Consider the following 6,000-nt stretch of genomic DNA (forward strand, 5'->3'; position numbering starts at 1 on the left):
AAGGAGAAGGAGAAGAAGAAGAAGAAGAAGAAGAAGAAGAAGAAGAAGAAGAAGAAGAAGAAGAAAGAAGAAGAAGAAGAAGAAGAAGAAGAAGAAGAAGAAGAAGAAGAAGAAGAAGAAGAAGAAGAAGAAGAAGAAGAAGAAGAAGAAGAAGAAGAAGAAGAAGAAGAAGAAGAAGAAGAAGAAGAAGAAGAAGAAGAAGAAGAAGAAGAAGAAGAAGAAGAAGAAGAAGAAGAAGAAGAAGAAGAAGAAGAAGAAGAAGAAGAAGAAGAAGAAGAAGAAGAAGGAAAAAAGATTGAATGTGAAAGAGAAACATCAATTGGCTGCCTTCCATAGGCACCCTAACCAGGGACCAAACTCTCAACCCAGGCTTGTGCCCTGATCAGGAATTGAACCAGTGACCTTTTGTTTTGCAGGCAAAGCCAACCAACAGAGCCACACTGTCAGGGCTAATTAGTATACGTTGGTGTGAACTCTATTAAAGAAGAAGTGTAGTATTTTACTGTTGTAGCCACTTGAATCTATAAAAGCCACTTGCTATTAATCAACTTGAACACTGGATGGCAGTCCTCACTAGTAATATAAATAAAGGCTACTGATAAAATAGGAAGGAGTGATTCAAAATAACACACTAAGCAGCCTAAGTATTGTCGATTTTAACAGCTAAAAAGCCAGCAAAAAGGAACTTTGAATAACGATTGTGACAGAATCAGAATGTTAAAAATAGTGATCTTGCTTGGTATCATAAATATGTGAAAGTTATGCTTTAGTTGATAGGACATACTGTGCACCAACATCAATTTTAGAAGTTTTATTCTAATTTCTAAATGCTCAGTCTCAGACAAATTCATTTTACCTTCTTTATTGTCATCTGAAACTCAGTCTTGGCTACAGATACAGCTAATATGATTATAGTTTGAGCAACATTTGCCTCAAAGAGAAAATTTAAATTTGCTTTATCTCATCTTCTGTGACTGACCCTGGTGATTTCTTAATCATCTTCTAACTTTATAACCATGATCCCTCAAATGGAAAAAATACATTAGCATAGTTGATTTTTATGTCCAGAAGGAATGCTTTCATTGGATTCCTCAGATATTTCTGTGCTTGTTCATTGTATAGTGCTGGTGTGTGGAATAAAATTGATCTGAATTTGAACCACTATAGGATTTATACAAAGGTATCAAAAATACCCTTCCTTGCTGATTCGACATTGTCTCCCTAATGATAGAATATATTTGCTCCATACTATGAAATTTTTTGTGGCAATAGTAAATTTAAGTGATTGTTTTAATACACACACACATACAGGATGGGGCACAAGTAGGTTTACATTTGTTCATATGGAAGAAATACAATAATTAATAAATAATACAAGAGTAAACTCTGTTTCACCCTGTGTGTGTGTGTGTGTGTGCCTTTTAATCACATGGGTGAAGTAAGGACTACGGAAACACAATAAGTGAATGTTTTTGTCTTAAAAAGAAAAATGGGAAACTGATATCCCTGCTTCCAGGTTCATGAGGAATCCCTACACACACACACACACACACACACACACACACACACATAAGTGTATTTCCTAAGGACAAACACACATTATCTCAAGTGCATGAACGTATGTGGTAACTTTATAGCAAATTATTAGACAAAAAATAAAAAATGAAAAAGTCCTGGTTTAAATATTATTAAAGTTCTGGAAAAATTTTTTATCCAGTTTAAGGAAGTGGGGGCTTAACCTAGTCTTCAGTACCGAAATAAAACAAAACAAAGCGCTTGAAATCTATCTTCTAAATAGTTTTCAATCCTTGTCTTACATAAGGAGAAGCTGATTGTGTACTTGCCTAGGACAATTTTTTGAACAGCAGTGGCTTAAAATGTTTGTAAATGCTAAACTGAAATACGAAAACGCCATGCTAATTCCATGTAAGACTCAGAAAGGAAATGATAACCGCAGGCTCCTCTTTTCCTCAAAGTGTAGTAAAACAAACATTGCACTTCTCATTTTTCAGGAGAGTCTCATTAGTTTGTAACCATTGTCCTAACAACAGTTCAATGGCTCCAACTTTCGGTCTTGAAGTGTGTTGGTCATAGCAGGTAGAATGTTAAGCAGATGGTTATCCCCCCTCCCCAATAACTTTCTCAGCAGCGCCAATTGTTTCAGATGAAAACAAGGCACGTCATTCATTTTCCTACCCTACAGCCTTGGGAAGTCAGTGCTGGTCCGGGCACGGGAGGGCGGGCATCACAAAAAACGGGCTACGTGAATATCAGTAAATGAAGACGCCTACGTAGGACAAAAGGTTTCGTGTGCTGAAACCTTTAAAAGTGGAGGGATTCCAAGGGGTTTTTTATGTACCGTATTAGACATTTCCTCAGAAATGTTTCTAAAATAGAGAATTAGCATATGGCCCATCAATTCTACTCTTGAGTATATATCCAAAATAATTGTAAACAGGTAGTCAAGCAAGTATCTTTACTGAAATGTTTATAATAGTATAAAAGGTGGAAACCATCCAAATGTCCATCAGCTATTTCCTGGAATGTTTTTTGCAACATGGATGAATCTTGAAACGTTACGTGGAGTGAAAGAAGCTAGATAGAAACGTCAAATGTATTAATATAATTTATATAAAATATCTTCTAAAGGCAGATTCATAGAGACAGAATGTAGATATTGATTGCCATGGATTGAGGGAAGGGAAGGGGAATTATAAACTACTGTTAATGAGTATTGTGTTCCTTTTTGACGTTATAAAAAATGTTTCAGAACTAGAGTGGTGATGTTTACTTAACTTTGTGAGTGCACAAAACAACACTGAATTGTACACTTTAGAGGAGTGAATATTATGGCAAACAAAACATAGGACGGTCAGAAATTATGAAAGAGGAACTAGTTTGGGAAACATCACTTTTCTAGTTTGATAATTTTTGTCTTGTGTTTTTCTTTAAAGCTTTCTAGTAATTAGTAGTAAAATCTCTCTTTCTCTCTGTCTCTGTCTCTCTCTCTCTATGACCTTTATAGGAGTGTGGCATCTATTCTGGGGTTGTACAGCTTAAGGAAGATGTAGGAAGATGCCTAAAGGAAAACAACAAAAATGATTAAAGGGGTTAGAAATAAATCCTGCAAGAAAAACTAGGAGGATTGCAGGTACTCATTTCAGGAAAGAATGCTAGCACCAATAATAGGTGGCCTTATCAACAATATCCCATATGTGTTGAGTGGAAAAATTTTACCTTGTGATGGTAAATAAATGGATTTAAATTTCTTTTCTTCAGGGAGGGTGTGTGTGTGTGTGTGTGTGTGTGTGTGTACAGGAGTGAATGTATACTATATTGGGGGAAATGACAGGTGTCTTAATCACCTCCAGGTTGCTCTTAAGTACAGTTCTTCTTAAAAGCAGGGAAAAGGCCTATGACCATCACTTTGGATTACATTAAAGGAACATCTGAATGGAATTAGTTTAAGGGCATATCAGCCTCTACTAAACATTCTAGAAGACAGAGCAATTTATTGCAATGTCTTTTCTGGTTTTATTTCTCTGAAATTTTGGACAATACTAATATCACCTTAAGCTTTCAGGTTTATCCAGTTTTCAACGTATACATAAGTAGACTTATAGCCAAATGTATCATCCAAAAATGGGACATTTTTTAAGAGTAAAAAGAGATTTAATTAATCATAATGGTACGATAACATGCAAAAACCAGAACTTCCCCAGGCAAATAGGGATAATGTTCATTATAACTGAAATCATATCCTTGACTGGTAATACTTAAGAGAATGACTATGGGGGAAGATTCAGCTTTTTTTTTTTGGTCCCAGGAAAGCTATATCATGGGGTTCAGGAAGGCCTTAGAGTTTTGTACTTATAGCATTGAAATGAGCACAACAGGGTAAGAACTAAAAAAACAGTAATAATGACAAATACTTCCTGTAGGCTGGACACTGTTCCAAGCACTTATGTAAGGATGCATGTATGTATGTATGTATGTATGTTTATGCTTACCTGAGGACATTTTTTTCCCATTGGTTTTAGAGCAAGGGGAAGGGAGGGATAAAGAGAGGGAGAGAAACATCAATGTGAGACAGAAACAGTCAGGGATCGAACCTACAACACCCTAACCAAGAATTGAATTGGTGACCTTCCGCTTTGTGGGTCAATGGACAGCCAATTGAGCCACTTTGGTCAGGTCATATGTTCATTTTATGGACAAAGGTTCAGTAGCCTTCTTTAGATTTTTCAAAAAGGGGCTACATGCCGAAGGAACTGCCTCTACTATGTTTTGAATTTTGAACGCTCATTGTTCAGATCACAAGCCCTAGATTCAGCCAGACCAACTGCAAAACATGTGATACATGGTAAATGATACCATTTGGGTTTCCTCCCAGGTTTAGTGTGAGGAGTATAAGAACTGATTTTGTAAATTACTTAGTATATTTACAGATACTAGTTATGCCCAACAAATATTAAAGAAGAATGGAGTGTTTTCATGCAGGAGGCACCAAATCACATTAAATAGGTAGTGTGAGCATCTTTCTAAGGCACTAGTGATCCTTTGGAAAGGAGAATTCTTTGTTGTGGGACACCGTCCTGTGCATTGCAGGATGTCTAGCAACATTCCTGGCCTCTACCCATTAGATGCCAAAAGCACACTTCCCAGTAGGTGACTGATCACTGAGAGAAGCCACTAGTGATTTCAGTCAGTGGGTATTCACCACTTACCTTCAGCTAGATGCTAACAATCCTCCGGGAATCCGGAACATGTGGTAAAGATGGGTAAGATGAGGAATTCACCTATCTGTAGAAACCTTGAAATAACTCTATTAGTTCAGACCAGATCTAGACACTTGCTATGTAAAAAATGGCTTCCTCGGAGTAAACAACAAATCAGACTTAGAAAATGGATATAAAAACAAACAAACAAAAATGCCTCTATCCAAGAAACATAATGTTTATATGGCAAAGTTAAAAGAACTTTCATACCTAGACCATTTATTTCAACATGAAAGGTGTGCTCAAAAGTCATTCATCCTTCACTATAGGAGAGAAACTGTGCTGTGATGAAATTAAAGGCGTTATAGAAGTCTCACAAATCCCAGAACATGGGAAAAGTCTGAAATTCCATATCCTTAAAATTTTACCCAGTGGTTACTAGGAAGGTAGTACAGGGGTACATGAATATATTACTCTAGGTACTGAAATGCAATTTTTATGATTTGGCCATAACTGAGAAAGTGTAATTTCCTATATTGTCTTTAGCAAGCTTGTGGCAAAAAACAAAATAAAACAAAAAAAACAACAATGCAATGGGATTCTTCTATTTAATATGGTTATTTAAAAAGCCAATGGACATATTTTTAATTTTCATAGGAGTTACACCATCCCTTCATTTATATAATAGATGACCCCAGTGGTAATATAGAAATGTTACACCCCACAGTTAAGCTGTGTGGCTAAAAAAAATTATGCTTCTATGTGCAAGAGTCTTTGATGATTAGGATTTCAAGGTGACATTGTAAAAGAGTCATTTGGGGAAAAATTGATTCTAGTCTCTTTAAAAGCTCCACTTATTCACTACCATAAAATGCATTTTCATAGTTTATCATTAATATTTATTGGTTGCAGTAAACGGATAGAAAATTCAGTGTGATATATTGTGCTCTGTATCTGCGGATTTAGGAAAAAGAATACAGAAAGATTGCTGCAATTGCTGTGTATGATTATACTAAATTGTGAGCATAACACATGCTGTTGTCATGTATCTTCATCAAGAGGCCCCCCAAATTAAAAATTACTAAGTAAGCTTTACTGCATTCTTAGTCCTTGTGATATATCTGAGCTTAAAATGTGAAATCAGTCATGCATATTTCTCAGAGCAATGTATGTTTAGCACGAAGACAGGCTGTAGGAGATAAATGTGTTCTCATTGTCAAAATCATTGTGACTGTGGAAAGCGCAAAATCAGTCTGTATATTGAGTTACATTCTTATGACCT

This window comes from Furipterus horrens, unplaced genomic scaffold (assembly GCF_987537825.1).
Source record: "Furipterus horrens unplaced genomic scaffold, mFurHor1.1.pri manual_scaffold_17, whole genome shotgun sequence".
NCBI lineage: Eukaryota > Metazoa > Chordata > Mammalia > Chiroptera > Furipteridae > Furipterus > Furipterus horrens.